Genomic DNA, 12,172 nt, shown 5'->3' with positions numbered 1-12,172 from the left:
CAAAGGAGGGGGGGAGAAGGAGAGTAGGCTCCTGCCCCCACCCCCTCTGGGGGTCAGGAAACTAGCTTCCGGTGGCCATGGTGGCTCCGGCCCACCTCACACGGGGCGAGGGCCATTCTTTGCTTGGCCCCAGCGGGGGGGGGGCAGAGTGGGGGGGGAGTAATTCCGAGGCCCCTGGACTTTTGCCAAGAGCCCTGGAATCACTAAAAACGCTTCTGATTTCAGAGTTTAGAAAGTGGACGGATGATGAGCGTGTAACACCAGCCAAGGTCATCTGAGGTCCCCATCACATTTGCGCAATTGTCGCTCACCAAAAGTGGCAGGAGCTTGTTGGATGCAACGAAATGGCATTTTCCAAGTGGCAAAGCCTGGCAGACATTTGCAAGCCTCTGTTGCAGCTTCTTCACATAAAGCTGACCTAGGCTGTGCTTGGTGGTTGTTAAAGGCACAGGACCTGTATCAGGAAAACAGTGGCACTGCGAGCTCCCCTCTGCCTTTTATTTCTGTGCCATCTCTGCTATTATTTGTCAGCCTTAATTATCAGCCTTAATTGTGCTTCTTATCTGATTTCACTCATGTTAGCAGAAGGGCACTGAGTGAATGAGCTGATGCCAGTCAAACAAACAGGTACTTGTTTTGCGGAGGTTATGTTCCGTTCCTCCGTGGTGCGCCACTGGCAGCCTCCGTGAACAACAGAGCTCAAGGGAGATGCTGCCTTTGGGTGGAAATGTTCTGTTCCCTCCTTGGGGAGCACATGCCAGGTACAGAACGGCCAGAAGCCGCCATGGTAGATGCCCACGGAAGCACAACTGCAGCACAAGCTACGCATTCAGGAGAACAACATGGGAGAATCGTGAGGTCACACAATGTGCTGCGGAGTTATCAGATGGCATGGTTTAGCGCTCCCCTTTGTAAAGAACTTTATTCAGGGAAAAAACTAGCCACCAGGGAGAGGGTTCTAGGCCAGTCCTACCTCTCCTGACTGAGCTAGTTTTCTACTTACACAGGGAGGTGCTTTGCACAGGCTCCATCCATTTGTCATCACCGGAACCTCCCAGTTCATTCCCACCTCCTTCGGCTGAAGTCAGTGCTTGAGTTCACATTGCCCACCACGTTTGCCACGTGTTCCTTATTTCAAGGAACCATTCCTTGTTTGGTATTTATTTATCTAGGGTTTATGTCTTCACTTCGTTTACACTCCTCCTTCTCAACAATGCAGACAGCAAAGAGGCTTACAAAATTGGACTCCTGCCCTCTGTTTTATTCTCCCATCAATGCTGTGAGGAAAATTATGATGACTGTGTGTGACTGGCCCAAGGTCATAGCCTGACGCTGTAACCACTACAGCACATTGGTGGAAGATTCCTTTTCAACTGTAATGCATCACTTAATCCATTCTGACATTAGGCTCTGCTAATGTTCTGCCACAGGTAAGAAACCACGTTCTTCTGGACTCACAATAGGCTCCTTATTTTGGGGTGCTGTGTGTGATACCCCAATGGCCATTCATGGAGCTCCTGCCTGGAAATGCTGCCCTCGCCTACTATACGGACTCACCTCTTTTCCTTTCAGCCCCAGCTTAAAACCTCTCCCTTTTGTGCAGCTGAAGCCTTAACTTTTCAGTTCTTTCCCAAAACAATAAACAAGCATGTGTAAGCAAATTGGTTGACATTCATTCATTCATTCATTCATTCATTCATTCATTCATTCATTCATTCCCTGTTCCACCCAGGTAACAACAACAACAACACTCGATTTATATACCCCAATTTAGACAACTTAATGCCCACTCAGAGTGGCTTACAAAGTATGTCATTATTATCCCCACAACAAAACACCCCGTGAGGTGGGTGGGGCTGAGAGAGCTCTGAGAGAGCCGTGACTGGCCTAAGGTCACCCAGCTGGCTTCAAGTGGAGGAGTGCGGAATCAAACCCGGTTCTCCAGATTAGAGTCCTGCCGCTCTTAACCATTACACCCCTCCCACCCCAAATTATCATCTTTCCTCCCGTCATCATCTAAATTAGGAGTCCCCAGATTCCTTCAGCCTGCAGGCACTTTTGGAATTTTGCAGAGGGCAGTGGGTGTCACTCACCACCAAATGCCTACTAAGGGGGGGTCCTACCACCACCCCTCTGTACATCCATATGTATATTTTAAGACAATATTTCAATTTCAGTATTTGTAGGAGGCCAAGAAAGCTTTTGTGCACTAGTGTAATTGCCCACACATACTCATATAGCTGATAAATTGTGGTGGGTGGACAGTTACCACCTGCAAGTCTTTGGTGTAGTGGTTAAGAGTGGCAGGACTCTAATCTGGAGAGCCAGCTTTGATTCCCCACTCCTCCTCTTGAAGCCAGCTGGGTGACCTTGGATCAGTCACAGCTTCTGGGAGCTCTCTCAGCCCCACCCACCCCACAGGGTGATTATTGTTGTGGGGATAATAATAGCACACTTTGTAAAGCGCTGTGAATGTGGCATAAAGTTTTCCTGAAGGGTGGTGTATAAATCAAATGTTGTAATTGTTATCATCTAATATAGGAATAAAGTCCACAAGTCTGAGTACAAAGGATTTTAGTTGGTTTGTATATGAAGGTATTCCGGATGTGGCAGGAGATCTGGGAGGAAGAGAATTTCCCTTGCAGTGTCCCCCCTTTTTCCTTATCTCTTCTGCCTTTACTTTCACTTCTCAGGGCCAAGCTACAAGTGACAAATGACACTTGAACGGCAAGTGGATTGAGTGGAGAGCAAGTGAACAGGGAGAAATACACCTGCCGTTCAAGTGTCATTCGTCACTTGTAGCTTGGCCCTCATGCATTTTCTTTCTCCTTCCTTTCTGTGGATGGTGGACCTGTTACTGTGGTGAAGGCGTTCCAAACACACACACACACACACACACACACACACACACACACACAGACAAACATTACAGAGAGCTGCAGGGTCTGGTGTCTGTGTAAGCTGCCTAGACTTTGTCGGAAGAGGTACCAACCCGTCTCACTGCCCTGACTTCTCCAGCCTCCTGTCTCCTCGAGCCTTCCCGTGGGGCCTGGGATTCTCCCAGAATTGCAACTGGTCTCCTCTTCAGACTACAGGGATCGGTTCCCCAGGAGGAAACGGTCACTTCAGAGGGTGATAGATGCAGAGGAGTTAGCCGTGTTAGTCTGTGGTAGGGACCACAGATCTCTTTGTCAGATGCATCTGGCAGGGAGAGCTGTGGTTATCGAAGGCTCATACTGCATTGGAATTGGATGGTCTAGCTGTTTGGCTGCTGCAAACTAACAGGGCAAACTCCTTTGAAGCCAACTGATCCACACACCAAAAGGAGATGTTTACATATACTAGCAAAGGAATGTTTCGGTTGCTCCCTCCCCCTCCCCCCCTAATTGCCTCTTCTCTGTCCTCCTCTTCTCCTCCCTCCTCTTTTGTATTTGACCAGTCCCTGTATCATGCATCTGACGAAGAGAACTTGATTCTCGAAAGCTTATGCTACAATAAAATTGGTTAGTCTTAAAGGTGCTACTGGACTCTTTTTGACTTCAGAGGGTGGACTCTATGGGTATTCTCCCCTGCTGAGGTCCCTCCTCACTCCAAACTCCACCTTCCTCAGGCTGCAGTCCACCCTGAAATTTCCTAACCTGGAGTCAGCAACCCTGTTAGGCACAACTCAGAGTCACCTGGAGAAACAACCAGAAGGTAGGAGGGAAGGACAGAGAGCCTCTAGAGAGAAAGAGGGGCAGAGAAAGGGGAAGAAAAGGAAATTGGAAAAGGAGCGTAGAAAAATGGTGGGAGTGAAAATGGAGTGTAGGAGGACGAAGCGAAGAAGGAAGCTTGAAAAGGGACACGCAAGGAGTGTTGAAGTGGTCAGGAAGTGGGGCAGCAGGCCGGCCCCAGAAACCCGGGAAGGGGTGGGCGGAAGACACATTGGGGATTGCTGATCTAAATGTAGATAATAAGCTCCTCTGGATGGGGGCGTGGCTTTTGCTTCCATTACCCTGTCACACCTCTCGTGCGCCGTCAGAAGCAAGCAGGCAAGAGGCTCCTCAGAAGCAAGCCTGCCCTACGGAACTCCTGCCTAGGGGGACATGCCCACTCAGCTGTCTCTCGCTTTCCTTCTTTTGCTGGCCAGGTTCTTGTCGTCGGCCTGGTAGCTAGTATTCAGTGGACTGCTGTAGAGTGAAGAGCTGCTGTTACGGCTGTCATTTTAATGGGCTAATGAATCTTGTATCTGATCAGTTTTGTTTTATGTTTGCAATCTGCTTTGAGCAGCAGAAGATGAGTCCAGTGGCAGTCTGAAGGAGGGAGCTCTGAGTCTCAAAAGCTTGCACCCTGAAACCTTCGTGTTTTCCAAGGTGCCACTGGATTCAAAGCCTGCTCTTCTACTGCAGGCCAGCACAGCTACCCAACAAAAACCACCTGCTCTAAGAAATTAGCGCTCCAGAGCTGTCTGCAATCTGTGCCCACCGCTGCCTTTCCCCAAAGCTGTCCAGCAGTGCGTGGCTGGGAGTGCCACCACGGTGGCTGTTGAAAGCACCTCCACCCGGCACCTCCTGCCAATCCTTCCCCGGCTAGGTTGGACGGTGCACGTGGCAGGGCACATGTGAGGCAGAGCACATATAAGTGGCTGGGGGAAAGGCACATTGGCGTGTGGTGGGGCAGACACCTGGGCAAGGGGCCAGCAGAAGTGGGCACCCCTCAGAAGCCCTGGGCACCCCCCCTCCAGATGCTCCACCTCAGGTACGCTGGATGCAACCCAGATTTCAGCATCCTGTCCCTTGGCCCTGACTCTGCATGCAGAAAAAGCAAAGTCTCCTCCTCAGAGTGACTCAGTCATGGGCACGTCCTCGTTTTTCTTAGGCAGCCTGAGGAGGAACACCCTGAAGCCAAATTCCTCCCGGAGCTCCCTCTAGGCGGGGCGGTTCTGCAGCCTGACTAGACCTGGGCAGGGCCCCCACCAGTGGCACAACCTGAGCCGAAGGTGGGAACAAAAGGATCCGGGAGTCGGAACGAGAGGCAAAGCGCAGAAGGGACAGCCAAGTGCCCCTCCCAGAACACACAGGGTGGCACGTCCCAAGGCCAAGGCCTCTCCTCAGCAGGCCTTCCCCTCCAGCATGTCACAGGTGGAGACAGGGATGCTCCTCTGCGCGCAACGCCTATCCTCACACCCAAGAGCACACACAGCCACCCACACCAGCAGCAGCAGGTACTTCTCTGCCGAACGTCCAGCCGGCCTGCCGGCCTCCTCCTGTCTCACCTTGTCCTGTCCTGGCTTCCAAATTGGGGCTTGTTAGTAAACTCACCAGAACAATTGCCTTTTGAAAAAATTAAGAATGTTCAATGGACTGTTTAACCTTGAAGTGGATTAAATTGTACTTTTGGAATAACCGCAGCTCAGTCCAATCCAACAGCATTTACTGTCCAGGCAGGCAGTTATGGGGGGGAGGGGGGAGTCAAGCAGCACAGTGGTTCTCTGCATCCATGCGCCAAGGACAAGATCAGCCGCAACTTACTTAATTTCTTACGTACTGAATTTCCAGGGCAGCTGAAAGCCGGCTTCAATGCTGCCTCTGCAGCCCCCACTGAGTCTGCTATCACTGCCAGGACCCTCCGGCTGCAAGGCTGGTGCTGGGTCCAGGTGCTGGGTCCAGAAGAGGTCTGGAACAGAGTTCAGTGTCAGGATGCCACTAGAACATATTTGGTCCTGGCTGAATGTATGACTTTCAGTTGGTATGGCCTGATGAAGCAGACAAGCTGCTTAGAAGAGTGCAGCCTACCATATCCAAATTACACCCAAACCCTGATAATATCAGGCCTGGTCAGGTTATTTGAGTGGATCCACGAGGCGATAGGCAGCTGAAGGAGGGTGGAGGGCCAGTTCCTTTGAAAGAAGCAGTCGTCACTCACGCACATCCGAAAGAAGACAGACCTAGACTGGAATGACTTAAATCATGACCGCCTGAGAGCCGTCGTTCCTTTTGGGGAGCAAAAGCATCAAGTGGGGGAGGCTGCACAGCTTCAGAGGTCCTAGAGGAGGCAGATCATCTAGATGTATTTCAATCCGGATTCAGGCTTGGGGCTGGGATAGAAACAACGTTTGTCAACCTGATGGATGACCTTCACCTGGAGACTGAGATCGCTGGTACACGGCGATGGTACACCCAGATATTCTCATTGCTGCTGTAGCTGCCATTCAGTGCACAGGCTTCCTTGGGCTTGGGGTAAGGATCCCAGGTGCCCATTGGTGGTGGGCAATCTCACAGCAGTTTACCTGCTTGCCCACTAGTTGCCAGCAGCCTGCGGGAGGTTTCCAGCCACCTGGAGATCGCCCACTACGGGCAGACACTCTGGGAACACATGTAGCATGCACACACACTCCTGGCAGATGCTATGACATCACTTCCAGAAGTGACAAAATAAATCTATGGGTAGATCCGGGGGCATCATGAAAGCCATGAAATCCTAAGCTGTACCAAACAGGGAGACCGCTATAGAGGTCAGTCCCCCTTGATACATTGCATAAGTGTACCAAAACCAGTGAAGCACAGGAAGTGTGGGGGGGGGGAACCCTGTTAAGCAGTAAAGTGGGTAGGAGACCAACAGCATGCTCAGTTTATTTGAAGAGTCCATCACAAGCAATATGCAAAATGGAAACTGGAGGCGGCTGTTGAGGAACATGTAACCACAATAGTGTGTAGTGTCCATTTACTGGCTCCACCTCAATCCTGTGCTGCTGCTGCTGTATTGAGAAACCTGCCTGAGGCCCGTCAGCGTCTCCTAGCAATGTATCAGCCTGAGGGCTGCGTCTCTCGCCAGGGCTAACCTATAACCAACTGAGGGGTGACCCTCACCCCATACCAGATGGCAAAGGAGGTGTATGGCCCTGCCAAGTCTTGCACAGCAAAAGAGACACCCAGCCAGGCTGTCCAGAATTAGCTGCACAGCCTCTTTCTCCCTCCCTCAGGGGCAGAGTCTTGTCCCTGAGCCATTTCTTCTCCCAGTTAGGGGCGGCACAAGGGTTTACCACGCTCGCGGCCGGCCAGCTGGCCAGGCACCCCTGCGTGCGCGCACACCAGCCTGCGTGATGACGTCACGCATGACGTCATCACGGGAGCGCACGCGCCGCCACTGGCCCGATTGCTGCGGCGGGTGGTCTCCGAGCTCTCCCGCTCGGTTGCCTGAGCCGCCGCAGATGCCTGCCCGCGGTGGCTGCGCCTGGCCGGGGGCTTGTGCTGGCAGCAGCAGCGGCGCGGGGTGGGAGGGATAGGAGGCTGGTGCTTTGTGGCGCGTGCTCCCGCGCGCCTCACCTCCTCCGGCGCTCCCTCCGGCAACCCGCGCCTGCGGCCACCGCCTACCTAGCCTCAATAGGCCCGCCACCCCTGCTCCCAGTCTGCCCCTGATGGCTCAGTAATATATGCTAGGCTGGCTCAGTCACCTAAGGTCAGTTCCTGGAGGGATGACATTTTTTCTTTTACTGACTTACGATTGAACAGAAGCACCTGCAAATCTAATGAGTTACCTACAAGACTGTTTGAACAGCATGCCTTGGTCATTGTGGGGTTCTGGATGTCTTTGTCCGGGGTCTGAGGCACGGCCCCCGGCCTCACCGGGAGGAAGCAATGGGATGCAGCCGGGAGACAGCTGTCCTGCTACCCCAGCCGGCAACCAGGGCCAGAACCTGCCTACACCAGGGGAAAGGGGCAAAGGTCCAAAGCCTCAGAGGGCTAGAAGGGGCAGGGAGAGGCCAGCTAGGCCCACCCTCCAGGGGGAGGATAGGGGGCTAAGCAGAGCAGAGGGAGAGGACAAAGGCAGGGGGAATAGGGACCCAGCAGCTGCCCAAACAGAGCCCTTACCAGCCAAGGAGGAGAAGCAGCCACAACAGCTCAGAGCCACGCCCCAGCCTACACCTCAGCTAGAAGACAGTAACCTGGCTCAAGAGATGCCAAGAGCAAAGCCCCTCCAGGTGGAGCTGCTGGAGGCACTCTGCTGGAAAAGCTGTGCAGCCAGCCAAGGGGCCACAGCTGGGCCTGCCTTCAGCAACCAGCTCAGCCAGAGAGGCTTGGCAGCCAGCCAACAAGACACAGCTGTTGCTGACATAGGCAGCCAAACCAGCTACCTCAGCTGCAACAGCTTGAGACAGCCCAGAACAATGCTGGGAGGCCAAGGAGGGGTGTGGCCTGGCAGGTGGAGCCTGCAACGAGGGTGGGGCGGGGAGAGAAAGCCCTATAAAGGATGGCTCGGAAGAGCACTGGGGTGGTGGGTTTGAGTAGGAGTAATGGAGTGGATGGAGGAGGAGATGGTGGAGATCAAAGGGGGTGAGTGGCCCAGGTTGAGCAGACCAGCAAGTGGATTGAGAGGGAGTCTGGGTGATGTATACTGCTCCTCCTTCCACAGAGCAGGGTCCTGCAGCATCCCTGGCACCCCTTTGATGTCAGGAGCAGACTGTCCGGTGCCCCGCCCAGTGGTAGCCGCTGCAAGCCCTGACAATCTTTGCATGTATTAGCAAAATACCTGTCTTTGTCTAAGGTGGGAACACCTCCTGACTCTCCTCTTGTACTGCCTCCATTGAGAGAGATTCTCTCTCTTGCCTTATGCCTTTTGAAAGAGGAGGATGCACTTTTCTAGAGCTCCTTCTATGGAAGCTTGATAATCTACATACCTGCCTGCAAGTATGATGCCAAATTAGTTGGCCAAGCCAAATAGGGAAAGTTCATTTTAGACTATGATTTTTCCTTCTGTTTTCTACAAGAAAATGCTGTGGAATCTACCACAATAAACTGTAAGTTCTATTTTTTCTATAATTTAATTGCCTGAAGATTAATCACTGCACATTGGAAAAACACTTTTGACTGGGTAACCCTGCTAGCAAATAAACTGGGTGAGTGAATGGTTTAACAGCCCCTACTATCCTCCAATGTGTAGAACATCTTTTTCTAAACTTGGCAGGGTGGTTAGTGATTCCCCCTCCCCCAACATATAGTCAGAGAAATTTTTAGACTTTTTTGCATGTCACAGAGACAAGCTTTGCAAGAAAAACTAACTGGAGATATTTTGATTCATCATTATATAGACTAATACTTTGAATTAAATGATCCTAAAACTGATCCTGGAAGTAATTTGGAGAAATAGCTGCATGAAGATGCAAAGGACAGAAATCTCTGGCAAATTTCTAGTTGGTGCATATTAAGGAACAAAAACAGCAAGAAATATGATTGAATATTATTGAAACGCTTGGAAAGATTTTTGGAGATTAAGATCAATGCAGTAAAATTGATTTATTCAGAGAACTTTTTTCAAGTTAAAATGCAAGAAAATGATGACCACTGCTGGGCAGGTACTAGATGGAAAATTAAAAACTCAATTGTTCTTAAATTCACTTCCAAAAAATTCACTCCACCTTTGAAAGCTCTGTTACTAGGGGTGTGCACCAAGAAAATTTCAGTTTCAGTTCAGGGAGTTCCAGAATAATTCCATTCTATTACTAGTTTGTTCCAGGTGAACCATAGCCGGCTTGAACTGATCTATTTGGGAGGTTTTTTTTTCATTTTCATTAGTTTCAGCCTGTTGCATGTGCATTGTCTGCACATGCATAAACACATGCTGTTCTTTTCAAGAAGGGTGGTTGGGAAACGAGGCTATGGGGCAGTTGTTTTCATGCTTAACCAAAAAAAGGTACCAACCATTAGTCCCCATTCTACCCTAAACCTCTTGATCTGCTCCTTGCTATCTCTATTGAAAAGTTTGAGGGGATATTTATGGCTGTAATTAGCCCTAATACCCTAATGCCACAGAGGGGCATGGCATGCTGCTGTTACGTCTCACCTGCTACTGTCTCATTGACTCAGCTGCACAAATCCTAGAAAGAGAAGCAAAGGCAGATCTTCCTGACCCTCCAAGTAGTGTAACGTTCCACTACCTAAAAAACATCCATATTGTAGTTGTATCACGAACTCCGGCAGTCCTCTGTGACTTGTTTGCTGGGCACACTATGAATAAAGCCATTCACATCTGCTCTAACTTGTACTGTGTGTTTAATACTGAATGAACGCTGAGTTCTTTATTGGCTTCCATTGTTGTAGCTAAACATGTGGACAAGATGCTTTGCGAGGTGTGGGATACTTGTCCTTTCTGGTTTATAAGGAGGCAGTGCTAAATGCCTCCTTGAGAGAGGGAGAAACTCCAGCAACCTTGGAAATATCAGACATTGGACCCTTCTGAACTTTCTTCTTTGACCCAAATGATCAGAACACTACCAGCCAGTCCATACAAATGGCTGCTCAATTCTAGATACTTCTGGATAGCGCAGATTCTCTGGACCCATTTGGATCTGGTTTGGGGACTGAAACAGGCTGTTTTGGGGACTGAAACAGCCTTGTTTACTTGGGTTAGGAGTTAGAGGGAGAAGTGTACCAGTATTGATTTTTCTGTACTTCTCAGTAGCTTTTGCTACCATGGACCACAATATCCTTCTAGATTGCCAAATGGATGTTGGAGGTATGGTACTGTAGTGGTTCTACATGACTCATGGATTCCAGAAAGTAGCACTGGAAGAATCTTGTTCTGGTACCTGGCATTTGTGGCATGGAGTCCTTTCCTATATATTATTTGATAGAATCGTAGAATCATAAAGTTGGAAGGGACCTCCAGGGTCATCTAGACCAACTTCCTGCACAATGCAGGAAATTCCCAGCTACCTCCCCCCCCCTACAGACACACACACCCAGTGACCCCCTGCTCCATGCCCAGAAGATGGCAAAACACCTCCAGGATCCCTGGCCAAACTGGCCTGAAGAAAAATTGCTTCCTCTCTACATGAAAACTATGTGGCGGGCTGTCTGCAGGTTTAGCTTGAAATACCACCCATTTTCTGAGGACGCTCAACCCCATTTGTCCTTTTCATCAGATTCTGACATGGCAAAGGATACCCTGAGCAGATGCTTGGAGTTTGTAATGAGTGAAAAGCTTGGATACAAACTGATGTGGCCAGATGCAACCTTTTTCTGGTAGTCCAGCAATGCTTGTGGCTGCGGTCCGCTTTCATGTTTCTTGTCCTGGGACAGCATGGGATGAGAATGACTGAGCTTGACAGACACACTAGCCAGCTAAAATGCTTAGCTCATATTTGCACAACACATCAATGGTTGTTGGTTGCGCTTTCCTGGTGCAGGACTTGGGGAAGGCTCTTCTTCTGTACAAGCAGGGCTGCTCCTTGAGCAAGACTTCCAAGTATCGGTCTGATTGCAGACAAATGCTCTGCTTGCGCCAGAAAGAAGGCAAAACCTGCAAACGGAAGGGGGGGCGGGCGGGAATACCAACTCAGAAATACAAAAATCAAGACTCTAATAAATAGCTTAATATAAAGTCACAATCAATAAGTATCAAGACATGAACAGTCCAAGACAAATATTACAATAAAGAATTAATCACATGCAGGCAAGCCGCTCCATCAATTATTTATCAACTATAATCCAATAGATACAGTCCTCCACGATGCTGAATCACAAGGTGAGTAGAAACAGGTAAATCCACAAGATAAATGTTCACAAAAACACAAGGTACTAATCTCTCGTTCTTCCTTGTAACAGGTATGCTGCAGAGGACAAATGATCGTGGAGTACACACTCCCCGCCCAACAACCTGGGCCGGTTGTTGCCAGTTGTTTCATGTACAACACCTCCTCAGGGGCGGTAACCAAAATCACTAGTATATATGTACAGTCACAAGCACAGTCAATTGATAATAAAGTCAACGCAAAGTCAAGGCAGCGGTCGAGCGCCGACCCACCCAAGACGCCCGTGAAGGGGAGAAGAGGACAGAGGCAAAGGTTTCCATAATCTGGCTGAATTCCCCCACTCCAGAGGTTAAAGTATTGCTGGCATACCCTTGTACAGCTGAGTGTACAAGGCCATTGGGGTGTGCAACTAAGAAGTCAGAGAGCAATCTTTGCCCCACCACCGCCAGGCAAGGAAAAAGAAGGACCAGCATCCATAGCAGAGCATCTCTTTCCCCTCACCTGGAAATGACCCCAAGGGGGGGGGGGGAACCTGTGAATTGTAGGTGGGAGTGCCTCTCCTTCCCCCACTCACCTTTGCTTGCTGTACTGAGCACTTTTGAAGCATCCTTTTTTCTGCAAGTGAGAATTTTTTTTAAAAAAATTAAGTTTTTCATAACAATA

Source organism: Eublepharis macularius, chromosome 11 (assembly GCF_028583425.1).
Source record: "Eublepharis macularius isolate TG4126 chromosome 11, MPM_Emac_v1.0, whole genome shotgun sequence".
Taxonomy (NCBI): domain Eukaryota; kingdom Metazoa; phylum Chordata; class Lepidosauria; order Squamata; family Eublepharidae; genus Eublepharis; species Eublepharis macularius.
Note: the sequence above shows the minus strand (reverse complement) of the source record.